General features: G+C 38.8%; 1 protein-coding gene across 1 annotated transcript in view; it reads right to left on the bottom strand.

Moving 5' to 3' along the window:
- Window positions 1-12,822, bottom strand: part of PDE4D (phosphodiesterase 4D) — a 584,878-nt gene that overhangs the window by 535,794 nt on the left and 36,262 nt on the right. The gene's annotated exons all lie outside the window — the stretch shown is intronic.

Genomic DNA, 12,822 nt, shown 5'->3' with positions numbered 1-12,822 from the left:
GCACACTTCCAGCTCATTCCACAAGGCAGTCTCCTCAGCTTCTAAGCTCTCCAAATTTTTATGCATCTCAGCGTTGCACTTCATTCTATCCTTGATTTTAAGGATCATTATTCTGGAACATAGTCAGGTCTTCCCGCAGCAACGAATATTGCTATTCCCTGGTCATCTTCTCTATCTTGAGATAAGCCAGCTGCTCCCACTTTATGGCTTGCACTAAGATCTTGTCCTTTTAGGAGTCTCTCTCTTCTAGGCCTGCAAGACCTCAACTTTTGGATCTGCATGGTGTTCAATTGTGCAAGGTCTGCTGTTTTGATCCCCTCATCTGCAGCAACCTCTTCTTCTACATCTTTCCAGTTTACTAGTGGATGGGTTTTCTGGGTAGCTATAGTGCCACACGCATTACTGCAGTTTCTCTTGTAGCCATCACCACTGTATTTGTGTCCATCAACATCCAATCCTTCAATTGGCAATCAATGTATTCCCTTACAAAGCTTACCAAAGCACCCGAGACATCATTCTGCTCCCCTGTAAACACCAACCTCGTGGTGAGCTACTGCTGTGCTCTCTATCTTATCACACATATTAGTGCCTTTATCATGCAACTCTGCCTTCTCCTGAGTCATCGTCTTTAGTCTTTTTTGTACTTAAAATTGTTTCAGGAGCTGTTCGTTCTCTTGTCATAGTTGCAGATTCTTCTGATTACTTGCTTCTAACCAGTAATGCAGGTGTATAAGCCTCAGAAAACATTCTCCTAAGTTTTCCAGCCACACTACTCATATCCTGTATCCCTTTCTGGAATGTCCCATCCATGTGGTGCAGGACTTGTTCAAACCCTTTGAAGTTTTGGCTCTCTGAATAGTTTCCCCTTGAATAGTTTATTTTTTACTTTCACTGACTGCAGCTCGGCTTTCTTCAGACTGTTGTTCCCCATCTCCTAGTTGCTTTGACCATCTTCTGGAGGAACTATTTGGGTATCCAGCTTTGCTTCCCTTCTAGGGCGAGGGCTTCTTGAGCATCGATATTTGGCAATCCCAACTGCCACTTCATCCCTGTTGTGTGATGTCTGGCACTTGACACATTTATAGCAGGCTGCAGGTTTCTCCTGCATTTGAACCTTCTCAGCAGTTATCGGCTCATAGGCCCCACCTGTATTATAGATACAGCAGGGTATCTATAATAGTCTGGAGCTCCTGAGTTCTGTCCATGTTTCTGGACCAGTTTCACCATCCTTGTTTTTATGTGGGAAGACCCATCTTAAATGCCCCTCTTGCCCACAGTCAGTGCATAGCATTGGACCAGCCCTGTGACTTCTACTCTGTTACAATCTGAGGCAGCCAGCTCTTTCAAGTCGCTGGATTTCCTTAATCTGTTGCTGCGGCTCCTGGATACCATGACTAGACAGCCTTCTTAAAGCAAAGTATTGTTTATTTAGAACCTCACGTGTGTCTAGTTTACCAGGTGAAAAGTTCCAGAGGGGTAGCTGTGTTAATCTGTATACAGCAAAAACAACGAGAGTCCTGTAGCACCTTAAAGACTAACAAATTCCTGCGGGCATAAGCTTTTGTAGGCTGCAATCCCTTCATTAGATGCATGCAGCTGCAGCCCACGAAAGCTTATGCCCGCAGGAATTTGTTAGTCTTTAAGGTGCTACAGGACTCTCGTTGTTGGGGGTTTTTTTGTTTTTGTTTTTTTGTAGTTTACCAGGTGTTTATCTTCCACAAGGATATCCTAGTAAGTCTACATTTCTTATAGTCCTACACCCAGACCTTTAGAGAGTCTGGGTGGCATAATCTGTTCCCTTAACTCAGGAACCACTTTACCCTTGCTACCTCAGGGAATTTGTCTTTTACAAATGGTACAGTCTTTGGATCACCTCCCTTCTTACAATCAAGTCACTTTTTAACTGTTTATTATTCTTTGATCTGTTAGCTCCCAGAATTAGGTAAACAAGGCTTTCAACTTGGAGACAGGATGCAGAATCTTCAAAGCTAATAGCTTTTCCTATTGTCTTTCAACTGTATGCTGGGATGTTCTTATTTGAGAGCAATTGTGTTCTTCCTAGCAACAGTCCCCATTGAATTAAGGCAACATAGGCATATAGAAAACATCCCGTTAACTATAATATAATTATATATTCTCTCTCAAGAACTAGTTTACATACAGTATTAATGAAATTATTACATAGCAGTTCTTCATCTGCCACATAAATAATGAAAGGACTGAAGAGAAAAGCTACAACATTAAAATATATAAAATCAGTATGGAAACTACTTAAGAATATCCATTAAAGTCACACAAAGTACTATATGCATATCCTAGAATACAAAAATTAAACAATTGCGGGGGATTTGGAGAAAGAAAACATCATAGAAAATACCCAGTTTATTTAGGATAAAAAAGTATTCTGTTAAAATGGAAATCCAGTCACTTACTATTTATCCTTTCCCATAATACAAGAGAAAGAGGACATCTGCTTAAATTATAAAGCATCATATTTAAAATAAACAGAAGGAAATACTAATATGGGGAATAATCAACCTGGGGAAATCACTGACCTGAAATATTATTGTGCTTAATAATATTAAAACACAAATTAGATATTAACAGCTGCAACCACCATTACACTAGATTGATTGAAAGTTACAACAGGCATCAGCCCCAGTACTTCAGTGCATTAGGGGGTCTTATCCAAAGACTTCCATTAATTTAAAGGGGCACTGGATCAGGCTCTAGCTGATCATCAGATGAGATAATATAATACTGTAATCTCTCCCTGCAAACAGATTGTACGACTAGATTTATGGCTTTTTCTGTAACACCTGACATGAGTATCCTGCCTCACAGAATCATAGGGTTAGAAGGGACAACCAGGGTCATCCAGTCTAATTTAATATCCTGCCAAGATGCAAGATTTGTTGTTTCTAAAACCAGGGGTAGTCAATTATTTTTTACCAAGGTCCAGATTTCTTGGTCAAAATACGGTCAATGTTCGGGTTCCAGAGAAACATTTTTCACATCACAAGTGCCCCTGTTCAATGACCACATACAATCTTGTCTTATACACCCAGGGCCTATTGTTGGGGTAGTCAATAGGCAGCCCATGATCCAAATCCAGATCACCAGAGGCTTTTGACCAGACCACAAAACTCTGGTGGGCTGTGGGCAGTTAGTGGGGGGGTAAGGCTCTTGTGGAGGTAGAGGTAGAGGAGTGACTGGACGCATGCTGGCAGACTTGGGGGAGCTGGCACCTGAGGTTGACTTGTAACTCAGGAGACCGGTGTCACCCCGCCCTTCCTAAATAGAGACCCGACAAGTGTGCCGGTGTACATTGGGGCTCAAGCCCCATGGGAGGTGCTGGGAGGCTTGGGGCTTGATCACTGCAGAGCATGCCAGGCCTGCCAGAGCTTGGAGCTTCAACAGAAGCCCCAAGGTGTGGCGGCAAGGCCTGGCATGGGCCAAAGCCCCGATGCCTGGCATGAAGTATGGCGGGGCCAAAGCCCTAAGTCTCAGTGTGCTCTGTGGTCCAGTGAAAAGCGGGTGGTGTCCAGATTTGGACCATGGGCCATCTATTGACTACCCCTGGCCTAAACCACCCAAGACAGCTGACTATCCAGTCTCCTTTCGAAAGCTTCCAGTGAAACTCCCTTGCTCTCTAGGATGGCTTGCATTCCATCCCTTTGATCATCTTTATCGCTCACCGCTGGATTCTTTCCAGTTTCTCTACATCCTTTCTATACATTGTAACTGAAATTGGACGTTGTACTCCAGCTGCAGCCTAATCAGTGCCGAGGAGAAAGGTACTATCACTTCTCATGACTTGCATGGTATGCCTCTGATAATGCAAACTAAAACTGCATTTGCTTTTTTTGCAACAGCATCACATTGCTGACATGTTGAGGTTGTGATCCACCACAACTCCCAGATCCTTCTCAGCAGTGCTGTTGCCAAGCCAGTTATCTCCCATTCTGTATTTGTGCATTTGGCTTTTTGTTCACAAAGTGTAGCACCTTACATTTTTCTTTGTTGATTTTCAGTTTGTGTCTATAGCCCAGTTCTCCAATTTATCAAGATCCTTCTGAATTTTAAAACTCTATCCTCCAAAATGTTTGCATTCTCCCCTAGCTTTGTGTCATCTGAAAATTTGACCAGTGTGCTCTCTATTCCTACATCAAAATCATTAATAAAGATGTTAATCAACACCGAATACAGAACCCCACTTGAGACTTCCCTCCAATCCAACATCATTCCATTAATAATTACCATGTTTGCGATTGTTTAACCAATTCTGTATCCACTTAATGGTAGTTCTGCTGAGCCCTCATTTTTCCAGCATACTTAACAGAATATCATGTGAGACTTGCTCAAGTCCAGGTATATTATGTCCATCCCATTCCCTCATCTACCAAACCAGTTACTCTGTCAAAGAAGGAAGTCAAGCTGGTTTGGCATGATTTTTCCTCAGTAAATCCATTCTGGTTGCTAGTGATTATCCTTCATCCTACAGGTATTTGTAAATTGAATGTTTCATACATTGCTTCAGTAGCTTCCCAAGTATTGAAATCTGGTGGACTGGTCTATAGTTCTGTGGCTCTTCTATTTTCAATATGGACACTACATTAGCCATTTTAGCCTCCCACTATACTAGTCTCAGATGGTGGCCAAAATAAATAAATGGATCAATGGGATGTTATGGTACTGCAATTCCTATGCTCCTCTGAGAGCTATTTGTCATTTTTATGTATACTCACTCAGGTGATTGCAATTTAAATTAACTGAATAAGAAAGATTGAACTGCAGCTGAATTAGCTAGGCAAATCATTGTTTTCCAGTGTTATTGAATAATGTTTTTAATTATAATAAATGGCTATACAGATCTGCTGCAAGCCTTTATTCAACCAATAACACTTAACTTATTTCAGAATAAATGAAAACTATGATTAAGCATACAGTAAAAACTATATTATGAAATTGATAATAATTAAAGCATGATAAACTATCACATGAATTCAGACACAATTGAATGTGAATTACTGAAAAAATTAGAATAGCTCTTTGTTCTTATATCAAAATCAGCAAAAGTGGTTCTACTAGGAAACCTGCAGTGATGACAAGTAGATGATTAGAGAATTAGAAAACTGGATTTGTAGAGTTACTATACCCCAGCATCACAATGTTCTACAATGTTTTGTGACTCACTTCCTATTATTAGGTTCAGGGACATCACCTGTCAGCCAGTCAATCAGGAATTACCCTCAGGCTTAGTTCTCCTCCCTCCTGAACCAGTACTCAGGAAAAAGTGTAGAAGAAAAGCTTTGCTCAACATGCAAACATCACGTGACTCGGCTAAATCCTAAGCTGAGGAGTTTTTCTGCTTTTTTTCTTGATACAGTCACTTAACATGTGAAGAAGAGATCTAACTGGCATTTTTTCTTTTGTTTGTTTTCTTGAGTCATTCTACAAGCTTATACTCCCCTATCTAATCTTTTAATTAATAGCAACATGAGTGATACTATCAAAAAACAAAAACTCTGTTATAACCCGATATCCCTCAAGGATAAACTAATTTTAAAAAGCCTCTAAAACAACTACTTATTTGCCTTCAAATCCATCCTCAAGACTCACTTCTTTTGAGAAGCCTACAAAACATTAAAAGCAGGTGGCAAGCTGAGACTGGTGTTGCTTATAAAACACAAACCAACATCCCCCCACCACTACATTCACAATCTTGCAAATTGTAAATTTAGCTATATAATGCATGTTTGTATCTCTGTTATCTTGTCCTATCTACCATGTTTATTCCAAACATCTATTGCATCTCATCTTAAGCTAAGGTGACTTTATTTTATGCATTCTTTTCTCCTTCCTCATATCTGATATCATATCTCCCTCTTCCAAGTTACAGCATGACGAACCTAATCTATACTGTATACCACATACAAAAGCAAGGACCATGTATTTACTGGTTAAGTAAAATGCCCCACATAGCTATGCTAATATAAGTACCTGATAAATATGAAATGAACACAGTAAGTTCTTTCTGCTTCAGTATATTCTGCACATATTAAGCTGCATATTCAATTGTTACCAATGACGTTTATGTTGGAAATAATGAACAAGTGAAATCTGTCAGGCAGCACAACATATATCTGGTAATTTATCAAGGAAGAAGGGAAATGTCTTTTTCCCTTTACTTTCCAGCTGTCCCTTCTTTTAATTTCACTTGAATTTATTCTTCACATCCACTACTTAAAAAAAAAAAAAAAACTAAACCAAAAAACTTGTTACATCATTGGCTGCAGGAAATGGCTGCATTTCTGTGATGACTGAATGACTCCTACTGTAGGCTGAAGCAGACTATATATTATGCAGTCTGTAAAACACTTTGGAAACCCTTCAAGATGAAAGTTGGTATATAATTAGTCAATTAGTTTGTACAGTACTTTGAAGGTGAAAAGGACTAATTATTAAAGAAATCTAAGTAAAAATCCTGATTTCGTCTTTATATTTGATATAGCACACTGAACGTTGTATTATACTACTAGCCCAAAAATGTCCTTTAAAGGGAGAAAACACATTAAAACAAAGAAAGGGTGATCAGAGGAAATCTCCATTGGTCTCCAATCCCCTTCATTGCTTTCTGAAATTCCTGGGAATGGAATTTGTACCTGACAGCATGCCACTGCTCCCTGCTTGCTAGTCTTTAGAATTAAAAGCCTTCTCTCTGCCTTCCACATTTCTGATGCAAGTCACACACACATTGAGATAAAGCACTGCCAGAAGCAGCAGCAAGTCTTAAATTTCTGAGATTGGAGTACCCTCTATACGGAACAAAATTGCAGTGCTATACCCTTCACCTCAACCATAAAATTCTCCTTATGTTTAATTGTATTTACTGAAAATTGTTAGTCAGATCCTATTTGGATAACAAACAACAGACACTGAACAAGAGCAATAAAATATGTTTTAATAGTCCTGCATCCTATAATTAGCATCGATCAAAATAGTAAGCATTCCTGTACAATCTCTGATTTGCCATGTTACACTATACAATGAAAACAAACATGAAACTAGTACAAAAGGATTGAATGGCTGTTTAATTTCTTTTCTCCTAAATAAAATGAAAATTTTTATTATAAAACCCAAATACATATAAAATACCTACTCTTAGCCTTTGTTGCAGTATACAAATCTCTTCCTATATTTAGCTATAGCCCTCTACACTAAAAATATAAAGTAATCTAGAAAAATTATATACTGATTTATTCAGTAAGGAAAAGGAAACTAAATTAAGAGAGAGGCAATTAAAATGGGGAAAAAACTGAATTCCAATTTCTGACATTTAACAAAATTTGCAGACAACAAGATATTAAAAAAATAAAATAAAATACACCCTCCCCACCTCCCACGAAAGTATTTTGCACCTTGTTTTGTAAAGATAGTGATTTAAATTTGTAGTTAAAGCAAATTTCTCAGGTACATAAGATTTACATACTATAATTGCTTTGCTAGTCAATGAAAAACCATTGTGTCCCAGATTCCTTTTTCCAGTCAAATTAGAGAGTGATTATTATATTTTGAAAATGGCACAGAGCTTGATTCTGCTCTCATTGAAGTAAATGGCAAAACTCCCATTTTTCCAATGGATCAGCTAGAAAGGGCAAAAATTAGCGAGAGTGTACCTTGGATAAGCAACACAAGTACTTTTACGATGGTCGCATCAGCTTCCACAAAATTTAAAATTGATACAATGCTGTCTGAATCTTTAGAAAGATAGATGCAAACAAAAGATCTAAACTAGGCATAAGCTACCCCAATCAACTTAGTAGGGCATGTAGTGTCCTAAAGGAGGCCCTTGGGGGGGCTGAAGAGAGATTATTATTAAATTAAACTGTTAAAATTGCATTGCCAAATCAAAGGGAAGGCTGGGCTGATTTTCTACTTCTGATAGACACATCCCCCACTCTAAGCCCTGGTCTACACTTACCTGGAGATTCGGCAGCAGTCGATGGGAGTTACGCAAATTACACAGAGTAGCTTACATAATTCCCATCGACTGCTGTGCTTCCCTTCTGCATGCCGTCTTCACTGCACTGTGCCAATCGGAACGCAGTTCCCATCAACGCAGCGCTACACTACTTCAGGGGGTGGATTTACTCAGTCGACTTCCTGATCGATTGAGCAGGTCTACACTGACCACGCAGTCAATCCAGAAAGATCAATCTGGCAGCGGAGACTTTGCTGCCGTCAGTATAGACATACCCTAGGTATTGCTAGAGCTGGCAACACTGACTGACTCCCTACTGGAGGCCCCAAGGTCCTACCTCATCCCACTTCAGGAAGGAGCAGAGGAGGTAGGTCCTCAAGGCCTACCTAGAGAGGGTTCATAAAAGCAGCCAATCAGAGCCCAGGAGGCTCAGATAAAAAGCTGCAGGGCCTGAGCAGATCAGTTCCTGGCTCAGGTCAGAGGGTCAAAGAAGAGTACTTCACTCTGGCTAGAGGAGCTAGATGGGTTGATTTACTGGCCCTGGGCATAAAAGGAGCTGAGAGTTCTAGACCTAAGATAACAGACACAGGTAAAGAGGCCAGGTGGGATGAGCCCCAAGGAATGTAGTAGCTACTCCATGCAATGCCCAAAAGGTCCTCCACACATTTAAAATTATATGAACTGAGCACTGCTATTCTATCAATATACTGTGAATATTTTCAGCAAGAAAATAGAAATGTTTCCAGCCAATGACCTTAGTATAAGTTTATTGGTCAAAGTGCTGTTACCTCTCTCCTTCTTCATGGTTATGAGACTTTTTTTTTTTTTAAATGGAAAAATAAATGTGTAGGTTTCATTAATCCCTAAATCTCTCCTCTGCAAGCTCGGAACATGGGGTAAGAGGAAAGACTATGTCAGAGCCTGTTGTTAAAGTATTAGCACATTATTGCAACAGGATATTAATTGTAAAGTCTAATAGTGATTATTTGCATGACATTATTTTAAATCTGATCAGTTTATCAGAAACATCCAACGATTCTGGGATTGCTGGAAGACAGGGAATAAGGACAGACTTTGTGCGGAGTGCTCCCAACCCTGACCTCTAATTATGAGGTTACACGTTCGTCACTACATCAAATTTTACCAGTTTAAAGTTGAAAGATGTTTTTTCTTAATTGCTAACTCTACATATTTATCCTTCAATCTGAGAGTCAGTTAGGTATCTTTCTAGCTTTGACATCACCAATAATTAAGATCATGCAGTTAGAAATTAATGATTCTGATGATTGTGTAAAAGAGAATTCAGTTTACTCTACCATTGGTCTTTCTATCCACATTGCACTGTTTAGAACAACCAAAAGTAGTCAAAACTGTTAGAATATAGCTATTTAGGCCTGCCTGTAAAGGCCTATGATTGTTTAAGTGTATTCTTATCACTTAGCTAGTTATAGGGGTATAGAAACAAAGAATCAAAATCACAGGCCACCTGTCTATGGGCCTTCTCTCACTGTGGCAGTCTAAGGCCTTGTACTTTGGCTAAGCATGTGGTCACATCTGCACATTCCAAACAAATTACATTAAAACTAGGTAATACTAGGCTGTTTAGAAAGTGATACAGTCTAACACCTTCAGATAAAGAAAGGACACTAGAGTGCACAATATTATGAAATGCAGATGAAATTATGGTATGGAGATCACCGCAGTATGGGAAGTTGGCCCCATGCTCCCAGTCACTCCTGCACGACTTGTTTCAGCCTCAGGAGGCACTGCAGAAATTTCTCAAAACACTCTGTGCTGGATGGTGGTGAGTTGCACAGTAGGACACCGACCCACAGTGCACTGCACTCTGCATCGATATAACAAGTGCTCCTGGTGAGGATGCACACTACCGCCAACACAAGGAGCGTAGTATGTATACGCACAAGCGATGTAATAACTGCAGCGGCTGTATGCTGCTGTAATTTAGGTGGACATAATTTTGTATGTAGAGAAATGTCCTATTAATCCTATCGGATAGATGTGACCTGATAAAAAATTAAATATTTCACCATATCTAATGTAGTGGGATCCAGCTGTTTTCATATGACCTGCATCTAAATTTGGTATTGAAATATGAGTTTTGTTAAACAAACATTATTAAATAACTGAGTATTATGTTAGAAATTTCCTATTGAGTTCAGAATAAAAGGGTAAAATTGCCCAAAAGTACTTTTTGATCCAACTGGAATACATTTTTACAGAGCCTGTATCATTAGGAAATTTGCTTTATGGACCCAGTTTTTAAGTCATAGCCTGAAATTTCCAAGCATCACCAGTACCTCAGTGAGTAACACTGTCCAGTACTCCCATAGTTTAGAGCTCCACTAGTCATCACTAGCCAGTTCTGTCACTATGGAGGCAGTCAGGTCTTAATCTGAACAATCTTACCCACAAAAATAAACAGAACGCTCCTCAGAGCACTGTTTATGGGCCTCCATCTGCCCACTGTTTGGAGAACAGCTTAACAAATCAAAACTTTGTGGATACTTTTGCAGAGATTAAGAAACCCTTGGCCTCTGGTACTGTCATAGCATAAGCTTTCCAAAATATGTTAGAAACATAGCTCAGTTCATGACTCATGCCATTGTAACTCTAGCTGACTTCCTTCCTATTTTATCTGTCACAGAGCATCTCTATACCAATATTGGTAGCTGAGGACAAAAGACTCCTGTCAGACCATTGAATGCAGCAAATGATTACAGTAGGTCATTTGACCCAATAAAAGGTACATCATCTCCTCAAAATTTACGTGGTTCTGGTCAGTCACGACAAGGGGGAGTGTATTCATTAACACAACTACCCATGATACATCTATACTCTTTCTTTTGATGAATTATGAAACTATAAATATATATATATGTTGAATTGAATTGAATATATATATGAATTATATAAACTATATAAATTATTAGCAAATTATTAACAAAACCAAACATCAAAATTCTAACATCATTAGACAGCATTTACATAATGGAACTGAACTTCGGACTTGAGTACAACACAGCTTCCATAAGAAATAAATTTATGAACTATTCTTCTAACTCAGCTAATATAAAACACTGTTTTATACCAATGTCAATATTATTGTGATAGAACAGTGAAGGACAGTTACACAGAGTATATCCTTACCAAATACACCTAATGACTTCCAATTGTGTTGTTTCACCAAAGAAAGCTAACTTAATAGACCTGAGAAAACTTTATTTTGAGAAACTAAAGTGATGTATTAATGAAACAGAAATTTCAAACATTTCAAGAAATAACCTTCCAGTAATAAGCCACAAACAAAAAAATTGTGCACTATACTGACACTAAAGATTAACTTGTACAATGTCCAGACATAATTAGCTTGTTCAATATAAAATAAGTTCTATAATGAGTTACTGTTTTGTGCATAACACCCTGGAACAACCCCATTGATAATGATGACCAGAATTTTTGAAGAACTTTCACCTAAATTGCTGCTAGGCCAACCAACTGCTATTATTTGTAGCTGTAACATATTTATTTCTAAGGTACCCATCTCCTATATTTTTTCAGTACCATTACATAAATGTATAAATATTTAGAATTTCTTCAGAGAAGAACAAAGCTCTTATCCCCTCCCCATCAGATTAAGTCTACAGATTTATGGTAAGAGGAATCGCATCTACATGACTTACTTCCTCAAAACATAGAGATTTCACAACTTAGTAAAGAAGGCGTGCTGTAAAAGTAGTCCTTGATCACACCCTAAAGGTAGCAATTCTTGGCCTCAACTGGATCTCCAGCAGTAGTGAATTCCACAGCCAAGGGCCCTTCTCTGACAACACCTTACCCACCCCTACAATCCCTCATGTTCAGACACGATCTCTGGCATCTTCAGAATCCCTCTTTACTGTAGGTAACACGGTGGAATACATAATAAAAGACTGTCTGTTAGGTAGCTAGGCTCCAGTTAATTATGACTGAAAATAAACAAAATCAGGAGGGAAGGAAGTGGAGCTGGTATATAAAACAGGCAGCCAATATAAAGTGAGGAGCACTAATGTGATATGTGGCCAGATGCACCTTTAACCAACTCTTAGCTACTTGTTCATCACGGACACCCTAAAGTACAATGCGTTCAATAAAGTTGTAAGTTAGCAACATAAGAACTGGTCCAAATTCCAGTGAAGTCAATGGAAATCGGATCAGGCCCATCAGGCCCTAAATCTGTGCTCATAACTCTCATTGACACAGAAAATAGGGACACAATATGGCCCACAGATTCTTTGTTATAGACTTCCAAATAAAATAAAGCTGTCTACTAACCTGGGATAACACAGTTGCCCCTGCATTGTCCAGAGGTAGTGTAATGTAGGTTGTTACAAAATTTAATTGAATTAGTGAATGTAAGTCAGACCATTATTGTTATAGTACATTAATAGATTCAAAAACAAAACAAGAAAACACCACACAATAGCCTTGGTGATCATGACCATGCAGGTGCCAAGCTTTGACCATTCTTTACTTTTCCTACTCCCTTCCTCCTCACCTCTACCCCCTCACTTATAAAAAATACATTTCATATAAGTAAAAAAGATGTGCCAATTCTTCATCAGACTGATTTGCTTGTATATTGTATTCCCATTCCCTACCTTCTGTCTGTTTGTGTCTTTAATTTGTCAACCATTCACAGCATGGTTTCTTTTAAAGCAACTAGCACAACGGGGCCCCAAATCTTCTTGGGGCCTGTGATGCTACCAAAATACAAATATTTAATAGTAACTATAACTATAAACAATTGTGTTCTTTTACACTAGAACAAAAACCTCAGA

Source organism: Emydura macquarii, unplaced genomic scaffold, assembly GCF_026122565.2.
Source record: "Emydura macquarii macquarii isolate MOO-44397 ecotype Brisbane River unplaced genomic scaffold, CSIRO-AGI_Emac_v2 contig_2897, whole genome shotgun sequence".
In the NCBI taxonomy this organism is placed as follows: Eukaryota; Metazoa; Chordata; order Testudines; family Chelidae; genus Emydura; species Emydura macquarii.
This window is presented reverse-complemented; position numbering and strand designations above follow the sequence as displayed.